Source organism: Ambystoma mexicanum, chromosome 5p (genome assembly GCF_040938575.1).
Source record: "Ambystoma mexicanum isolate Mex_15411 chromosome 5p, UKY_AmexF1_1, whole genome shotgun sequence".
In the NCBI taxonomy this organism is placed as follows: domain Eukaryota; kingdom Metazoa; phylum Chordata; class Amphibia; order Caudata; family Ambystomatidae; genus Ambystoma; species Ambystoma mexicanum.
The window spans coordinates 797,246,996-797,267,574 of NC_090930.1; the positions used below are offsets into that span (position 1 = coordinate 797,246,996).

The following is a 20,579-nucleotide window of genomic DNA, read 5'->3' on the forward strand; positions in this document are numbered from 1 at the left end:
TCTGGGATGGAACGGCGTCGTATCCATGGCAACCAAGTTAAAGGCACACGTGTATTACTTGCTGAGGATGTGGACTTCCTCCTGCCGTGGACTAGGCAACGCGTCAGGCTCTGCGATAAATGAACAAGGATACTGTGCGTGAAAAAGGATGGGGGCCCGGTGAAACAATACTTCTTGCACGGACACCTCCTCGTTTTTTTTTTTTTTTCCTTTCGCTCATCATTCTCGCACTCCACGATGTACTTTCCCCCTTTGGCTTCCTAGGCTAAACGAATGCAAAGTATGTCTGCTCTGCTGTCCCTGACAACTCACACGGTGCTTATTTAAGCCAGGCTCTTGGCGAGGTTTCCCGTTGAGGGGGGGGTTTAGCGGGCACTGGTGACCCCCGATGAGAAAGCTCCAGGCAGCGTAGTGCCACGCCGTGGTTCTGTGGCATTCCACGCTGCGCCGTGCTCTGAGCCGTGCAGGGCGGCAGCCTGAGGCGAGCGTTTGCAAGGAGTACAGGCTTGAATCCAGCGGCGCTGCCATGAAATGCAAGCTCCGCCGCCTGCCACGGGCTACTGCAACGTAAACACCGAGTCACTGTGGAATATGCTGGCCTCGCTTCCCAGAGTTCGCGAGCATTCTGCAATCCTGTAAGTTGCAATGCTTTAACCATTCTGTCGTAAACACAGTAGCGTGCGGAAATGTGTGGGCCTGAATTGCTCTCTATATGGGGAAAAGGCCCATTACTGCATAATGCTTCGATGTATTTGCGCATGTATAAGCACGCTTACTCCATGAACAGTGCGTATTTCCCCGGGGACCTGCTTATGCTAGTGCATGCACCGTTCTGCCAGTTAAAGAGTAAATGCATTGAATTTAGAAGTTAAAAAACGACATATGGTGGAGAACATGTGCATGTTACCCCCCCTCCCCCCCCATGATACAAGTGCGTAGCCCATGCGTGCTCTCGAGAAGTCACATAACTCACAGTGCCATGATGTTCATGTGAAGTAGCTCGGCACATGTAGATCTGAGCGAGGACACGCACGCACAGTCATGTGTCTTCATCAAAATGTTTATTCTAAGTATTGGAAACATGTATAACTGTATACAGACAGAGGCATCCAGGCTTTCTTAAGCCTGAGCTCAACAGTGAAATGTTTCTTTAAAGGAAGACGTGTGGTGGTGACAAATTACTCAAGGATGTACACTCAAAAGGATTGTATTCTATCACGTATACTGTGCCAAAGTTCATTGCAATGTATGAATTAACAGCACAATGGGGCCTTGAATGATGAAGATGATCTCAATGATTTCCACTACATCTGCACTTTGCTCTTTTGTTAGCATGGCCCTTTGGTGCCCATTCAGGTTATTTATGCGCTATTTCAATAAAACAAATCAAGTAATTTCAATGAGATTTTCAGCTGGTCGGCCCTCACTGATCTGGATTGAGGGGCACGCAAGGTCTCGGTAGCCCGAGTGTTTGGCGCTAAGAAGGTGCTGTTGTCAATGGAGACAGTGGAGTCATTTCATGCTAAGACCTAAAACCAGCATCTTGACATTATCCCTTCGATCGAAGAAAGACGCTCTTGACAAACCATGAGAGATCTGCATTTTGTAATAGAGGACACTTTGCTTAAATGTGTATGTTCAGCGAAGCATTGTGGCCTCTCAGTGGGTTTCCTGAGGTGTGATTATTGATTACGATTCTGAAAAACTCTTGTAGATTTTTGGAAAAATGCTTCAAAATTAAATGTTGAATAAGTCCAGGAGTTTGTTGCAAGATCTTTAGATGTAGTAATCTCTTGTTTCATGATATTTGGCTAGGCTAGTCAATGGAAGGGTTTGAAGAGCTCAAAGATGGGGTTCTCAGGTGTACCTGTAACCAGGGTGAAGTTGGCTTCCTTATCTCTTGGGATAGACCGCTTGAGGCCTCTTTGCTAGATGTGGTACACCATTTTATTGGACTTGGAACTCTGTTCTTTCCATCTTTGCTCAAGTCTTCAGGATATTCTTCTGGTTTGTGAGAAGTGGGACGTGAACATTTTATACTGTATATAGGTGAATCTTTGGACAGTTTTTGGTTTAATTAAAGCGAATAGTTGAAAGTCTCGGTTGTTTTCATGTGGGTGGGAGTCAGTCTCTTTAAAGGATGGTTTGTACTCAGGTGGGCACCATTAGGATTGCAGTGGTTTACAATCAACTCTGGTGAAAGGAAGCTGCCTGAGTGGTCTTTGGCTTCACAAGCGGTCAATGGCCAAAGCCGGGCCTGTGGCTCAGTGGAATAATGCATCCACTATAGGGACCTGTGTTTGACCTCATGGTCACAGGTTCGAATCCCGGCAGGTCCACTCAGCCCTTCATCCTTCTGAGGTTGATAAAAAATGCGTGCCTTTAAGTTGGGTAGCAACTTATCTTTTATTAGTTATCAACTTATCTGTTATACAACTTATCTGTTATTAGTGCCAAGATGCCCTTTCGCGGGGTGAACGCGTGCTTTACAAATATGCCTGTTATGTTAATGGTAGGAGAGACTGAAGGTTATAAAGTCATGCTAAGACCAGGAGGCTGTAAACAAAACATGATATGTTGAGGGTCTCCAATTTAAAAGAGAGTGAGGAGTTCTGAGCTGGCAGGGAGGGAAGTTAAGTTGGCAGAGGTATTGTCATTTACTCCAATGGTATGTCATTGAATGGCAGGGATGCTGACTGTGTTCCTATATAGACGTCTTTGGCAGATTACATAATGTAGGAGCTTGTACTCAGGATGGAACAAATTAATATAGCACCAGTTTTTCACTGTGCATAGAAGCAAGCAAGCAAATAAACACATTCTGCTCCAGGCTTTATTACATAACCGTGTTTGCAATAGCGCAAAATGAAACAGCAGGGTTTCTTTCATCCATTTTTTCGAAGTGTGCTTTAGCGACTAGAGAAAGCATACTTTTACTCATTTTAAGTGAGAACGCATTCTCCACCCCCACCCGTTATTCCCTGCCACCCTGAAGCTATTTTGCACTTGACACATTGTACGTCCATAATAGACAAGTACGTAAAAAGGAACAAAGTATATAGATATTGTCGATTTGTAGGTTTCACTATGAGGTGGCACTCTAAGTGCTGCCAATAAACCTAAACTCTAGGAATGGAAAGTGGAGCTAGAAGAGATATGGGTTGGGGACAGAGATACTCAGCCTGTGGGTATTGTGAGGCCTTGTTCTAACCCATTGACGGCTTAATATCATTCCCGTCACTATGGACATGCCCACCCACTACCCACAGCTCCCCCCCATAGACACCACCACAGATCTATTTGATTTAGCTCTATTTCTTAGTAGCACCAACTGCGTGGTCTTTTGGGGCAGCCATTGTTTTTGTTAAACAGACGTCTGCAAATGAACCACCTAATTGCAGCTGTAATGTCACACCTGGGGCAAGAGAAATTTCTTAGCCAAGTGTTTATTTATTGTGCATTTGTAAACCGCTTATACAGCAAGAAATTCTGTTTCAAAGCGCCCACAGGGAACGGGGGAGAACATGGAAGAAAGGCAATAGAATACAATAATGAACAGGATAGAGGTGGTCTTACTAGGACTTGTGAGCATTTGGATCGTGCAAGTGCAGAGAGAGAGAAGGGACAGGGGAACGGGGTAAGTGCTTGGAGTGGGAACTGCCAGGGAGTACTTTTCCGGGAACTGCTAAGTACTTGGCAGAGGTGACATAGTAAAGAGTGGTCATCTGCCGGTACAAAATGTAGTCCTGTGAGGGAACACAGGCTAGTGGGTGCCCAAGGGAAAGTACTGGGAGCGGGAGGGGCTGAAGGCGATTGGGAGGAAGGCCAGGTCCCAGAAGGACAAATAGGTCCGAGGCCACCAATCTCAGCGACTGAGGGGTTTAGCACGGGAAGGGGCGGGGGAAGGATGAGGTAAAGAGAAAAGTCTTGAGGCGCTTCTGGAATTTGAGGAGATCCAGCTCAAGAAGGAGAGGGAGGGGGAGGCTGTTCCAGAGGAGGGAGCCAGCTGGGGAAAGAGATCATCCTCCAGCTCACTGCTTAGAGAAGCGCTTGACGCACACAGAGTTGGAGCCGGAGGAATGTAAAGACCCGGAGGGAGAGTATTTGGTGAGTGCAAGTTGAAGATTGCATGGTCCCTGGCCCAAGACAGCCTTGTGGATGATGCAGAGAGATTTGAATTTGATCCTTGCAGCAACCAGGAGCCGGAGGATGGATTTTAGAGTTGAAGAGATACAGACCCTGGTCTTGAGGCCAAGGATAAGTCTTGAAGCCCTATTCTGGATAAGCTGCAGGGGGCGGAGAGAGGAAGAGGGTAGATTAAGGAAGAGGCTATTGCAGTAGTCCAGCCTGGAGATTACCAGGGCTCTAGAGACATTGAGCCTCTGGGGGAAGGTGAGGAATGGAAAGATGCCTCTGAGGAGGTGAAGTTGTAAGTGGGCCTTCTTGGCAAGGTCCATGATGTGAGGGAGGAAAGAAAGAGAGGAGTCAAAGATGACTCAAGGTTTCTAGCTTCAGATGAATGAGCGGGGGGTCCATAGAGGGTGGTCAGAGAGAAGGGAGGAGAGTGGGAGCAGGAATCCTGATAGCGAGAACCTCAGTCTTGCTGATATTGAGGCAGAGATCATTATAGGCACACCAGGTCTGGATAGCAGAAGGGCAGTCAGGAATGGTAGTGGAAGTAGCAAGAGGGTCACAGGGAAGTTTGAAGAAGAGTTGGGTGTCATCTGCATAACATTGAAAGTGGGCAGAGAAAGTGGAAATAAGGTGAGCAAGTGGAGCGAGATAGATATTAAAGAGCCAGTTTGAGAGGTTGGAGCCCTGGGGGACGCCACAGGTAGAGATGAAGGTGGGAGAGGAGAAAGAGCCTTAGATAACCTGGGTGGGATGGTCGGCGAGGAAGGAGGTTAGCCAGTCCAGTGCCCACTCTGAGATACCAAGAGTATAATGGAGCTATTGTACACCAGGATGTAGTGGTTGCCCATATCAAATGTAGAGGAGGGATCGAGTAGAATGAGAAAAGCGGTAGAGTTAGAGTCGAGAGATGCAAGTATTTCCTCAGTGGTGTTCAGGAGAGCAGTTTTCGTGCCTCTGGGTGCTCGGAATCTAGATTGATGGTCATGTAGGTAAGTAACCAGCTCAGTATGCTGAGTCAGTTGTGGGAGGACCAATTTCTCCAGCAGTTTCCCAATGACGGGGGGGGGTGATAGAGATGGGGCGATAGTTAGCCGGACATGAGGGATTGGCAGAAGGTCTTTTTAGAAAGGGGCGTACAAGTGAGTGCTTCAAGGAAGAGGGGAAATACCCAGAAGCACTCATTTGATTTATAAGCAATGCCATACCACAACTAGTTTAAGTCTAAAAAAAACAGCATTTTACGAGGCTGGAAGAGGATGGTTTCAAAATGTCAGATCAAGCTTGTGGGAGCTTGTGAGGAAGTGTCTTTGCTATCTTAAGGAAATCTCAAGAGAAAGGTGGATCCTGTAGGGACTGAAAAAGATAGGATCACATTTAGTGGACTTGGCAGGTTATCCCAGACAGTATTAATGTAGCTGAATACGCACAATTGTAGTTTTCTCTGGAGTACAACAACTATGTTCTCCTTGAAACATGATATGGAGCAACCCCGCTTAGATTGTGGCCACGCATTCTAACCCAGGTAGATGTAGGGCTTCAAGAACGAGCAATTTCAAGGGACTTCAACTGTCCTCACATCAATTTCCTGATCGGTGCAGTCTCCTTAACCGTCCACGAATTTCAAAGCAGAGCGTTTCAGAAGATGCTCTGCCAGCATCTACAAGGCACTAAAGGTACAATCAACAAGCAGCGCATTCTGTGGAGACTATCAATGTTATGACTTAGAGGTGTACACTTCAAAATGACAATATGATACCTTGATGAATGTGTTTGTTTTCTGAATGATCTCAGCCTTACTTGAACCCCAGATGTCACTTCTGCTGTAACAGAAAGTTTGGGATGAAGGGATGTACATAGATTTTTTCCACTGGCATTGCTGAGTGCAACCTTTAAAACCATTGTTTTTAGTCTGCCATTCCATTACAGAAAAAAAAATACATATTCAAGTCAGGCTTTTTCCCACTGCAAAGGGAGCAGTGCGGACCAAATGCTAGGTCACATCTCTGAAAGCAACAAGAGAGGAACGGAACCTACACTGTTAAACTTAAAGAGGACCTCTTGGTTGAAGGTCGTTCCTAGAAGAACAACAGGTAGTCCTTATTCTCATTGACGTTTTAGTGGTCTGTGATACTATACATTATTTCACCCATCTTACTAAAACGAGTAACCAAAATGAGTGAACTGGTTTTGCTCTGGTTTTGCTCCGAATCAGATGCAACCCTTCCTCAGCAGCTACAGTTGATACATTTAAGTGGGATACTCCGAACTTGCCTCTTAGAAACACATACAAAGTGTTCTCCAATGTCATCACTTTCCCCATCACATCTGGAATCTGCGGTTCCAGATGACACGCTTATTCATTTGTCTGAAGGGAAGGGGAAATCAGAGCAACATCGCAAAATGTCTGGACCAGATCTTGCACTGGACAAGGGAGAGCTTCCTCTGCTTCAATGAGTCAAAATCAGAGATTTCTCTCCAGATTTCAGGACTGAGTTTTCCAAGAAAAAGTGATATTTGGTACTGCCTTTGAAACATAGTACGAAATGCAGTTGGTTATTCTTGACTGTTGCAAGTAGAACATTGTGATTTTAGGCAAATCATAACTTGTCCTCATGGGGAGGAATAGGAAGCAATCAGCATTTGGAGATGGAGTGATTCATTGGAACACAGCCTTGTGATCTGAGTGGGTGACCCTCACAACACTGTCCAGCCACTCACCCCTCTTCACTGCACCCTTTGTAATCTGTCCTACATATAATATGAATTAAAATAAACTAACAGTGTTGAATCAAAACAGGAAGGCTCCATGGTTAAGGAAATGCAACCTGGCTGATTTCTGGAACTTGCATGCCAGGTGCGTGCCAGAATAAATAACATCAAAAGGTCCCCCAGAGCAAACAGGTAGCTCAACAATATGGAAGACATTATAAAGTGGAAGCATTATGGAATTTTTTAAGGCCACATCTAGAATAATAAACACTGGCAAAACTAAAAGATGTGCTTCCTCAAAGGTAGAGGGCAGGGCATTTGATGTGGATCTTTGCAGAATTGTTTTTCTCCAATGTTTGTTTTAGTTGGACTCTGCACCCATCTTGGACTCGACTGTGTTCCTGAGGCCTAGAAACTACTGCCCTCAGCTGCCACCTTTTCTGTAAAGTGATAATCCTGCCTTGGAGGCAATCTTTACCCTAGCACTGTGGGAAGGACCCAGTCTCTAAAAGCCTGCACATGATGCTGATTTTATTAAAACTGTATACACCTACTGTCACACAAATGTGGGGCCCACTGCACCTCTTCACTTTGTGCCCTTTACTGTCGCCACATCACTGCAAAGGCCTCTTGGATGTTTCAATTAAGGGCCTTAACCTTACAAATTGGAGTGAAATTGCAAAAGCTATAACTCCAGGTGAGGGCATGTTCCATTTTCAATTTCCTGAAGGTTAATGCATTGTGGAATGTTAAAAATGCATCTGATGTCCAATCAAATTTGATCCTAATGCATTTGATTTGTTACATCAAAGGTTGATGAGCTTATTCTTCATACATTCATTCGTCTTCAGCAGCAGAGCTGGCAGCTATGTGACACCTTTGATGAATCATGGCTCTGGATCCTACCTCCAGAAGATGGTATTGGGAGGGGCAGTGGGGACCCTTCCCACCCAAACTGTAGAGGGTAGAGATTACTTTGAGCTCTAGTAAGCCAAGCCAACCTGGATAGCTATGCTCACGTCAAGGCCCCTTATCTTCTGTGCAGGTCCACCAGATTACTTCTCCTTCAAAGTTTGGAGGGAGGTGATTTTCACTGGGAGAAGTTCCTTTAATTGACTGAAGCCCTTAACCATTTTGATAAAAGGGTACAAACAAAACACAATCTCTAAGCAAATGAAACGAGGCCCCATGCGGAGTAGTAATAGCAGGGTGGACATTAGAGTAGGGTTTAGCAGAATTGGACACCATTCTAAGCCTTAAAATTTGAAAATGGGAGAAAAAAGACCCTGATCTTGGGCCTCTGATCTATAACATTCCTAGTGTCTGGACAGCAATGAAGAATTTGCCTGGAGCTGCTGACATTGCTTTGAAGTAGTTTTGCCTGCACCATAATGTCCCTGAAAAGGAATGTCTCTCTGCTTTTCCGCTGAACTGGTTTGCAGATTTCAAGAAGCCAATTTACCAATGTATTTTGTGGGCTGGTGAGACAGGACTGGACTGTGAGCCATACCTGTCTGCTTTGCTTGGGAAACCTTTCTGCAAGACCCTACACTTGTGGCTGTGAGAGTTCTTGACTACATAATGACCCATGGTCAGCTAGAACGACCCTAGAAGTTCCGAGGCACAACCCATTGATTGGAAGTACACTGCAGGAGCTCAAAAAACCTCTTTTGGTTGATCTGCCCATGGTAGACTGTGAACATAGCAGAAAAGAAACCTCTAGAAGACCAGACTCATCTAGAGGACTGCAGTACACACTGAGCATATCTGAACAAAACAAAACATTTGCAGGCACTACTGGCAAGTTGACTGGCTGGAGCATTGTAGGGGCCTCAAAGAGCTACTGATATGGGATCTGATGCTGTGGGCTGCTAAACCTGCTCCAGAAATTTTAAGTTCCTGGTTCTTTTCTCCTTATATACTGCTTTCTGGATTACTGCAGGAAACCCAGGGCACACATCCAAAGCATTAGAACTCTTACCCAACTACAGCTTTTACTTTCTTTTGCTCGCTTCTCAATGCTGGTACATTTTCATTTTTTAACAGACAGTGTGGACTCAAGAAGAATGCCCAACTTCATGGAGTCCTCATCATACCCAGCCTTGAGATTATCTCATGTGGTAAGATGTCGTCTTCTACATAAAACAACTCAGTCAGAAGTCACCTTTTCTGAATGGAACAAACCTAGGTCTTGTATCTAACTATGGGTGCTTGTTGGTCAGGCACCTTTTGGTCTGAAAACCCACAAAAACTGATTAGTAAATGCTTCCTATTTATTTAAGCTTCCCATTGATTACACTTGTACTCTATAAGATCTCATTGATATTCTATTGAAAAGTTTTCAAACAATTATTCTTGTCAATATTGGTATTTTATCCACATTCTTTATTTTGATTACATATTAAAGTTGCCTTAACTATAAAGTAGTTAGCTGATAAAATGTGCATTTAGATTTGTCCTCAGTTGGACATTAATATTATTTAATTGTTTACTATGAATGTTGGTTGACATTTCGAACCTGATTGCACCTCTCAAGCCTGTTATGAGTAGGAATATGTCATGAACTTGACCTATTATGTCCACGTTTCAGACAAACTATCGGAGTGTAACCCATGTAGGCTATATGTGGCATAACGTTTCTTTCCTGACAATATAGCCTGATTATTCATTACATCCCATTCCATAGCTATTGTTTTTAGTTGATTATACATATATTTAATTACACTTAGCTCCTTCAGTAGACACAAACCAATGTCGTTTAAAAATGTATGGACAGTGGTCTGTAGGTCTTTCATTAAGTTACTCAGCTTTTCCCTCTTTTCATACTCCTACCAATCACACTCATCAAGCCCACTTCGTCACTTTCCCATACCATCATTTTGACATACAGTTTACAGCAGCGTATATCTTCCACAATGTCTTTAATGAGGTCACTCCCAGTTCATATCTAATGGATTCAATTGGTGTAGACCTAGGAAGTCTCAAAACTGGTCTCCATAATTTTCCCTCTATTTTATCCAGACCAGTGATAGATCTGCCCACCAGGGACTCCAGTGCATATAACGCACCCGGTACAATGCAGCTCTTATATATTTCTAGGAAGCTTTGCACTGAGTGCCCCCCCCTTTGGCCATATATTTAACATTCCACTTTTGAATTACCATAGTTTCTACAACATTGTGGTAGAAAGTCCTGGGCGGATTATTCATAATGGGTATGCCCTAGTGCAAATCTATAATATTTCTGTGCATTATTATTGGACTGTGGTAAACTTTGAACCTGTGAAATTCTGCGTTTGCACTTAATTTTCCCTGCGTAGAGGTGCTATTCCACAGGCCTTTTTAGAACATGTGTTAAGTCTGCATAACACTCCTATTTACTACGTCAGGAGTGGTGGGGTATGTTATCAATGCCAAGTTAGATATTGTCAGTAGCACAAGTTTTGGCTGACTTGCCCATCGACAATCCCTCTAAGGTGTACAGAATGTGCCTGGCCATCTTGTTTTTCATTGAACTCCAGTAAACAGGGAAATAGAAGATCCTTCGTATAAAATGACTCTTGTAAAGGCTCTCCTCAAAGTATGTGATTGAGTTGATTAAACCGTGCCCTTCATCAGAACGACTTCCATCCCCAGAGAAATATCTGTTGGCGCCCCCCAATCTAACAGATTGAGGATTTGCTACGAGGGAGTTTAGGCTGCCTGCGTACCAACCCTTTTTCCAGTTGTGCACATGTTGCCAGATATCTCAGTAGCTTGATCACGTTTACAGGTGATTCTTTTAATATTTTGCACACCATATCAAATCCAGCAGACAAAGTTTAAAAGTATCACTCGTGGGGTGCTGAAATCTTTTTCCATCTACGCTGTTATGGGGCAACATGTGTGGGCGTCACCTCTGTCACATGTAGCACCTCTTCTAAATAATGGGCTTCCAATATATATGAGGCAGGTTGAAAGCGGGACCGTGACTTATTCTCAGCAACACCCAACCGAGTACTTGTTGCCTGTACCTAAAGTGAGCTTATCTTGTGAAATATCCACACCAGTGGATATCCCTGTGGACTGCTCGCCTCCTGTGAGCACTTGCCTGGGAACGAAAACTATGTGTGTGGAGATTGCCACCACCATTGTGTGTGTGCTTGTGTCTGCAGGCACATTAATGGGCCTCTTTTAACTGTCATCTAAAATGGCCTCGCTGATGTGGACACTGAGCTACATTAAAAAGATCTTGAGCCATGTATGACTTTCTTCAGTCATAGTAATGTCAGGCAGGCTGGCATGCAGGAGGAATGTGCTGTCCCATGATGCCCTCGGTACTAGGGGATCTTTTCAGTTCTGTTTCTGATTAGGTGTGTGTATGTGTTTGTGAGAGAGAGAGAGAGAGAGAGAGAGAGAGAGAGAGAGAGAGAGAGAGAGAGAGAGAGAGAGAGAGAGAGAGAGAGAGAGAGAGAGAGAGAGAGAGAGAGAGAGAGAGAGAGAGAGAGAGAGAGAGAGAGAGAGAGAGAGACTGCTTTAGCATATTTCCCAGCATGTGTAAGTGTTTCCTTCCGAGTATGAAAGGTTCATTTTGTTTGACTATGCTAACGTGTGGTGCATTGGTTTCCTGTTTGCCAGAGTCACATTTGGCTTTCACCTTCTAGGGTAACAGTTTCCAATTGCTGTCTAGTGCAGGTTGGTGGTTTGGTCACATGCTGTATCACACAGGTCTCTCTCATTGGATGGGGTGATACCCGGTGTTGTCTATTTTTATTGAGACACCTTGTCTCTCCGGATGTTTTGCACTGCAGCTCCCATTAGCATTGCCAGTATGGTATATTGGGAGGAACCATGTGAGTTGTAGTCTAAACCATCTAGAGTTGCAGGTTGTACCCTCCTGTACTAGACCTTTGCACCAATGGAGCCTGAATAGTTAACGTTAGACATAAACATGTATGGCGAATGCATGCATTCACTTGCTTACATATATGTTGAAAAGCAACCGGTCTTCTGGAAAAGATGCAATCTGGTTGTGCTTGTGCACTTTACATGCCAAATGCAGCGTCGATGGTTTAGCAGTTTTGTTTTACGTTTCTTTTTTGTGAACGAGACATGAACGCTTCTCGTGTATTCTACTAGAGAATCGCTGCAGCAATTATTACATATTTCTCATACTGTAGGATCATGTTATGACTGTCATTGCCAAGGTCCTGTTGCTGGAGAGGTGTGCACATGTGCAATCATTTGCACGAAAACCTAATTTCAATGTGTTGATTTTTGCAAATGTGTGATAGTGTTTTGCGTGATCGCAACTTTTTTAATGAAGGAAACATGTATCTAGAACTCTGTTAACTTCAATAGTCAGGCTTCTCGGATGCACGATTCACATCTCATATATTAAGAATGCACAGCACTCTGCGAATATAACGTGATTTACATTTAAAGTTGCATTTTCTTCATTCCTGGAATTAAAACTCAGGCGTTTCTACACACCAGAATACCGAACTTAATATTTAGACTAAACTCATTTGAAGACACATCACCGCAAATAAAATGTGTTTTTATTGAATTTATTCATTGAAGTGCAACTACAATGTGAAACTATTTTGTATTCAACTTTATGAAAATAGATTAGAGAATACAAACATCAATTAGGAATTGAATAATGGTATTTTATTGAACAGGGAACTGTTCACTATTGCGACATAGAGACCTGTCTCTGTATATGGCTAAAGGAGAGTGGAATACACTGGGATGAGCAATTATCCCACAAGATAATGCCGACTCCCCTGACAATAATGATATTATCATATTGTGTGTTGTGTAATAATAAACCACATATGCACATGTGTACTAATGACGGTGACGTGTCAGTGCCATGTATATAGCTTATGGTGCCAATGGTATTTGCTGTAGCCTGTAAGTCTATGGAAAATGTTGTGCTCAGAACATCTACATGACAAATTCATCTTCAATTGCAAGTCTAATAATAACTTAAAAAAACAGGTATCTGTTCACCCTACGCAAAAGAAACATCCGTGGAGGAAGGTGACATTGACTGGTCACCCTTGCTCTTTGGGAGCTGAAACAGGAGCTCCTCAGCAGTCACTGTGTAAAATTCAGAGAGGGATGAAGGTGGCTTTGACTGGTCACCCTTGCTCTTTCCTCAGCAGTCACTGTGTAACATTCAGAGATGGAGGAAGGTGGCTTTGACTGGTCACCCTTGCTCTTTGGGAGCTGAAACAGGAGCTCCTCAGCAGTCACTGTGTAAAATTCAGAGAGGGATGAAGGTGGCTTTGACTGGTCACCCTTGCTCTTTCCTCAGCAGTCACTGTGTAACATTCAGAGATGGAGGAAGGTTGCTTTGACTGGTCACCATTGCTCTTTGGGAGCTGAAACAGGAGCTCCTCAGCAGTCACTGTGTAAAATTCAGAGAGGGATGAAGGTGGCTTTGACTGGTCACTCTTGCTCTTTCCTCAGCAGTCACTGTGTAACATTCAGAGATGGAGGAAGGTGGCTTTGACTGGTCACCCTTGCTCTTTGGGAGCTGAAACAGGAGCTCCTCAGCTGTCACTGTGTAAAATTCAGAGAGGGATGAAGGTGGCTTTGACTGGTCACCCTTGCTCTTTCCTCAGCAGTCACTGTGTAACATTCAGAGATGGAGGAAGGTTGCTTTGACTGGTCACCCTTGCTCTTTGGGAGCTGAAACAGGAGCTCCTCAGCAGTCACTGTGTAAAATTCAGAGAGGGATGAAGATGGCTTTGACTGGTCACTCTTGCTCTTTGGGAGCTGTAAAAGGAGATCTTCAGAAATCGCTGTGTAACATTCAGAGAGGGGAATAAGGTTGCATTGACTGGTCTCCCTTGTTGTTTGGGAGCTGGTACAGGAACTCTTCAGCAGTCCCATTCAGAGAGGGGTGAAGCTTGCATTGACTTGTCTGCCATGCTTTTTTGGGAGTTGGAACATTCAACTTTGTTTCATAGGCAGGGCTTTTGAGAGACAGAAAGAAGGAACATTTGAAACGAAAGGAAGATTTAGGTGTTTGAAAGCTGACAGATTTTACTTTCATTTGTAGGTAGGACTTTCTGCATTTTGAAACAAAACTTCATTTCATGTTGTGCTTTTAATATTATTGGAGAGAACATGGGTAGGGTGAATTGAGGCAGTGCTCAACAGAAATAAATGTATTTTTATTTTTGCGTACACCACTAAAAAGCATCCTGCATTTCACAGAAGGGCAGGTTAGACTTTGGGCTTTTGTGAGAGATTTCAATTTCGCTGCTGGACAGCTCCAAAATATACTTTCCATTCATGCAATTGAGCTGCTTGATCAAACACATGCTCAAAGAAGCTGTTAAATGGAATCATTGTTCAACAAATGTGGCGAAACAGAACAGATCTAGGGTGCTTCAAACATTGTTAGAACTGGTGCTTACAGGGTGGGTGGTCTTTCGGTGGCAAGTTGACTGCCTGCATGCAGCATACCACCTTCCTGAGCACATCGTGACCAGTAGGCCTGAGGTGGAATTTGCAACGGGCCATCTTGTATGAACAGACCCAGTAAAACTCAAAACCAGCAGTTTAATTATTATGGAGAATGAGAACTTTTGGCAGTGCTGATAAAATTGTTAGAGGTGGTGGGCAATTAGTTGCAGGTTGATTGGCTATGTGATGAAACACACCGGCTACTTAAGCACACTCTAAGCAGTAACATACAGGAGGAATTGGCTCTGGCCCACCATGTTTGAATGGGTTCACTTACACTTAAAACAAAAGATGGATTTTGTATAGGGAAGATACATATTTTGGGAGTGTTAGAAAAATGTATGGAGGTGGTGGACAAATAGTGTTTGTTTACTGGCTCTTTGACGCCAGCACACCACCTGCTTGAGTGCACTGTGAGCAGTAGGTCGGAGGAGGGATTTTGTGTTCGGCCATCTATTTTGAATGGGGACACTCATATCCAACCAAGCAGTTGACTTGATTTGGCGAAAAAAAAACTTGCTTGATCAAGATCAAGGGAAGCTAAGAAAAATAAAATACAGAATTAGAAAATAAATGTTTTCAAGAAGTTCATCGATTTTGCAAATCTCTGTAAGCAGACGAAACCACATTTTGGCAGCTTTCAATGCACTGGATCTGCCAAACACCCCACAGTGTTTAAATCTGTAAATAAACGTAGGGCTGGAAGTAGAGCCATGTTTAGGTTTAGCAGGTACGCCCACTGACGTATTTAGGCTTCCTACTGCCCTAGTCCCAAATAAATGAATGCGTCTCCCCATCTTAACTCCACCTCTGCCAGACTCTGCACCTTCACCATATTCCACCCCTTCAAGAAACTCTGTCCATGCTATCCAAACTATGCCCCTTCACCCTCATTTTGTCCCCAAATTTGGCTCCATAACATTATAAAGACGTTTTTAAGGTTGCAGGGATTAGAAAGTGATTGCTTACTCTCTATTAATTCAAGCCTCTCATCTTCTTTGTTATGTTAGTTGAAGAGTGTTTTCAAATCTCTGCTGCCCAAAATTTGGAGAAGGCAGTGTGTTCTACAATTGAGTGCACTAGAGGTAATTGTTACGGCTAATTGTCTACTTTCGGTTAGGTCCGAAAACAATCTTTTAGAGGAGGTGATAAGAACATAAACTGTCTGCCAACTGGACTTAAGTGAGAGATGATGAGAATGAGATATTTTGGTTTCAATGCTAATATCTGGTTTCTCTCACAAATTGCCTGCTGTCACTCTATGAGAAACACTTAAACTCGTCTGTAATATTAATTCAATATAACTAAAGTTCTACATCTGTCTTGTCAAATGGTAAAGTTTACATATGAAATTAATGAAAGTGGTACAGGGACATCTTATAGAAATGTTGAATAAAAATGACTCATCCCCCTTCTCATGTTCGCAGCACTGGTGTTAGCAGTGGGCCAATTGGAAATAATGCAAGTTACCTGCTGCAGTCGATGCACCTCCAATCCCTTGGGCTAGAACGCCATTAAAATATGGCAGACTCACAAGTGAAATTTGTAAACTCTGCCTGGGCATAAACACCTCAGTAGAGTAAAGACAGATGGAGAAGGCTCTTGGAAACTTTGGCTGTGTATTCTCACGGTGGAGTAATGGATGAGGGCGTCAATGAACCTTCATGTGTGGGAAGCAACAGCATGCCCTGTAGCTGCACAATGGAGGCACCTTTTAAAACAAATACAATTGTACATACTGTTTACATCATTGCTGTTTGTACAATTCTTCATTATACCCAACATTCCAAGAGTAAAATTGAGCAATGGATCGGAAGTTGCAGCACAATATTACATTTTGTGGGTGTGGTTTGGGCTATGGGTCTTGGCAGCTTGCATTGTTGAAGGTAATTTAAAATGTTTGTTAACTCTGTAGAGTTGGTTGGACTGTACAATATAAAGGAACATTTTGAGGTGTGTGGGTATAGATATAGATGTCCTGCTGTCATTTGAAGTAGTGTTTCACAATAAACCTTGTATTTTAAATATAATTAATGTAAAGATTACGTATAAGCATCACAGTTATGCATTGTGTGACATATTTTGCAGTTGGTTCTCCTGGTAGTACAGATCGTGCAGCAGAATGACATCAGGATGGCATTTGCCTGGTTAGCGCTGAGCAGCTTTTTGTAAATATGGCTGAATGGATATCTTTTTACGGGACACCTTTACAGCTGTGAAACAGTGTGCACCTTTGGCACACAGTGTTTGTTCTCACCCTTCTATGGCCTTGGGTATCCTTTCACAAGGTTTTTTGATGCACTTACGCGTTCAGTTTTACTCTTTGCCATTTTAACTTCTCTATGATCTTTTTCATGCTTGCACCTTCTGAGCAGCTACAGACCTCTGAAATGTGGGGCTGGGGGAGGAAATGAGTGCTAGCTTCCGAACATCATTTTAATGCCACCTGTGGAAACTCTCTGCTTTACTTAAGCATAGGCATGCATTTAATATTGTAAAAGGATGCATAATGTGTAACCTTCATTTTTGCAAAGGTTTAAAAAATACATGTCATATATTTGAAAATAAAAGGGATTACTTAACACAGTGTATGTGTGTATTGATTATAAAGAACTACAAAGATAATGTGAAGCAGCACCAAAAAAAAACAATTAGGTTTTGGCTGTCTTGCATATTAAAGAGCATTTTGTGAAGATAAAGATGATCAAAGAGCCTTATATCTGTTATATATATCTGTGAGAGTTGTATTACCGAATTACTAAATACCTAAAGCATGCTGGGTTTGGTACACTTTTTTATATAAACAAATGTCACCTTAACAATACAGCTTTTGCAAACATCAAGCATATATAGAAGTTTGGCCATCAAAGATTTTAGATGTCAGAGTGGAGTTGACTGTTAAGAGATCAAAATTACATGTAGTGTTGTGGATCAGCCAGACTCGGGGAAACAAAATTCTCTTTATTTAAAAAATGACAACCACTACATTGAAAATGAACTGCAATAAAATGCTGCTCCTCTGGCAATCTGCTGCCTTAGGCCTGTACCTAGTCGGCCTTGTTGTAAATACATCTATGGGTATGCCCCATTTGAAACAATGCTTCAGGTATGCTGGACCATTACTGAAGAGGGCTTTATGAGCCACAGTAAACAATTTAAAATATAATCTACTTCTTATAGAGAGCCAATGCAGCCTTCTTAAAGCCGGGGCGATATTAGCATATTTGGGGGGTTGATTTACATTCCTGGCCATTGACTTCTGTATAACCTGTAAATGCTGGATAGAAGAATCCGGAAACTCAGCATAAAGGGAATTGGAATAGTCTAATCTAGAACCTGTAAGCACTCGGACTGTAATGCCACAATGATATTCCGAAAGATAGGGTCTGATTTGTCGGAGTAACATTAAGAAGTACTCCCATTTTTTTAACAACTTGATTTATTTATGGAATCATAGGGAGGAATCTAAAACCATGCCCAGGGTTTTAACCTGAGTTGAGTTCTGTATAGTGTGATCTCCAAAAGTAATAACAGAAAATAAACACCACTTTTTCAGCAACCACGAGAGCGAGCAACCAGTAGCATGTCCATTTTATCTGGATTGAGGACCAACCAGCTATGAGCCCTCTAAGAAACTATGCATCTCATGATGGTTTGTAGGTGTTCAGAGTCCTGCAGACGGTCACAATTACAATACCAGCTGAGTGTCATCAGCATAGTTTTGGAACACAGCACCAAGGTCTGTCCGAAGGCCATGGAGTGGTTTCATATGTATATTAAAAACAATAGGGGACAGACAGGATCCTTGGGGTAATTCGAATTCAACAGGCTCAGTGCTGGAGGTGTAGGAACCAACTTTTATATGCAAAGAGTGGTTCCTAAGAAAGGAAGCCAGCCAGTTCACTGCAGACTCAGGTGCAATTGCCACCTCCCTGAAGCGCAGGCATAACAGTGAATGATGAATTGTATCAAGAGGTCAAGTAACAGTAATAGGCCCATCTGGCCATCATCTAAAATATGTTAGCGAGAATCCTTAATATCCTGGAGGGCCAATTCCAATCCTCTACCTGGGCAAAATCCAGACTGGGTGTCCCCGAGATGATGGAAGGTTTCTAAGTGGAATTGCATTTGAATAAGGTGGCTTGATCTTATATCTTAAGAAGAAAAGGCGAATTTGTAATGGGGTTTTAACTGGCACAATCTAAATGATCCAGTGGGGTTTTTTCAATAATGGAGTGAACCATGTCTGGGACTACGCCTTCCTTAAAAGTTGAATACATGATACTGCTCATTATGGGCCCAATAGATTGAGCGTATTTTTTAACAATTGAAGCAGAATAGGGAACACCAGGACAGACAGAGGCTTTAAGTGAAGCCAGAAGGTTCATAGACAGACAAAGTCCAGTAGCTAAAAGACGTAGGATTATTAGCTATAGATCCATCCTTACTATCAGAGATATCGATAGTAAGAGACAAATCCTTGCTATCACAAATACAGGGAGGAGAAGCTTTAATTCGATCTCAAATCAGCAGAATTTTTCCCTTGTAAAATGACTGCAGCTTCATTTTTCATAATGTTATGAATATTAGAAAGCTCTTTAGAAAAGTTGAAAGCAAACCCAATAGAGTGAACATTAACAGATTTTTGTGCTTGCACAATGGCTGATTTGTAGGCAGATGTAGACGATTTAACATCCAGGCTGTTAAAACTATTAGAATTCCTCCTTCATTTACGCTCCTGACAGCTAACAGGCATTTTTGAAGCAGCAAGTCCAGGAAAAAACCATGTCCTGCCTAAATGACTGGATTTGATATGTTTTGGCTTTAAAGCGGCAGAGATGTCTATGATTTGCTCAATTCCAAATGTGTAGGATTCTACCAAGTGAGCAACATTATCCTGAAGATCTAGGTCCTTAAGGATATTGTGAAACAGTGGGTTCAATGAGTTTTCCATGAGTTTAGGCATATCGCGAAATGAAATGGACACATATTCCGCATTCGGGATGATTTAACCAATCAATGGAAATAACAGAAGGTTAATAGGACTGATATTCCAAGTGATCATCCAGTCCAATATTCATCCACGAATATGCGTGGTAGGTGTATGCTTACAATGACATTCCTTTGATATAAGAATGTTATAAAGAATAAAAGCAGTAATATTCCTATTGTGCTAAAAATCAAGATCCCAATGTAAGCCGAAGATAAGAAACTCTCATGAATGAGAGAACCAATTCTATACAATTCTGAAAGGAATGGGTGCCAAAAAGGAGGATGCTGATAAATAACAATTATTTAAGTTGGCCTTGCTGAAGAAGAGTTCATAGCATGGCACAGTAGCTCAATTAAGAAAGCTCCTGTCACATCAAAGAGGATAGCTCCAGTTCTTGGTTAAAGTGTAGAGCTACCTCACCACCCCTGCCAAGATGGCATAATTCTCTGCTAAAGTAGTCAAAATAAGCCATGTCTCGGAGACAGATAGCAAATCAATACTATATTGCGATATGAAGTCATTAATTTCAAGAGTATGACAAAGAATAGAGCAAACATTGATAAGAGCCCATTGACTGTGAGTGCCGATATGATGGGCTGCCTTTGAGATGTTTATCTTGAAAGAACAAGCACCACTAAAGTCACCCAGTGAGCCCAAACAGTGTTGGGAAGAAATATCTGAAGGCATCAAAGAAAATAGTTTCCAAGAACCAACAGGATCTGATAAGCTGGGTCTAAGAAGTACATGAATGTTTTGGGCAGTCGGCACCAAGGACCTATTGTGGGGAGTTTGCCGATTAAGAGAGATTAAAGAAGGAAATGCAGAGCTAATAGCAGGTGCATCAAAATGATCTGTGGGCGGGATTAAATGGTTGGATTAATACAAGTGCACAGATTTGGTTGATATAGCTGTATGTCATTTAGACACACTGGAAATGGTGTACAGTCAAATGGTCGAAAACAAAGGATTGAATGACCATTTGATCGACAGTCAAATGGTCGAATTTTTTTATTTATTTATTTATATATATATTTTAGTTTGGGTTGGTAGAAAAATGTTTTTAATAAAGAAAACGGGGGGTTGGGGAGGAATCCCCCCATACATTTTTTTTTAAAAAAATTAAAAAAAATTCACCCTTTTTTTCCGATCATTTTACTGTCGATCAAAAGGCATTCAATCCTTTTGTTTTCGACCATATGACCTACAACCACTGGAAACAGCTTAGAACAATAATACATCCACACTGCGCTAAGATGCAGATACTGACCATAGGGCAGATG

General features: G+C 42.5%; 1 protein-coding gene across 4 annotated transcripts in view; it reads left to right on the plus strand.

Annotated features, from left to right (window-relative positions):
* Positions 1-20,579, plus strand: part of ITPRID1 (ITPR interacting domain containing 1) — an 826,173-nt gene that overhangs the window by 4,442 nt on the left and 801,152 nt on the right. Inside the window, exon 1 of one of the 4 annotated variants that reach the window (XM_069613213.1) lies at positions 105-635. The exons of the other annotated variants lie outside the window; for them this stretch is intronic. The gene's annotated coding sequence lies outside the window, so the exon portion shown is untranslated. Of the gene's footprint in view, positions 1-104; positions 636-20,579 lie in introns of those variants that run through there. 4 annotated transcript variants of the gene reach the window in all.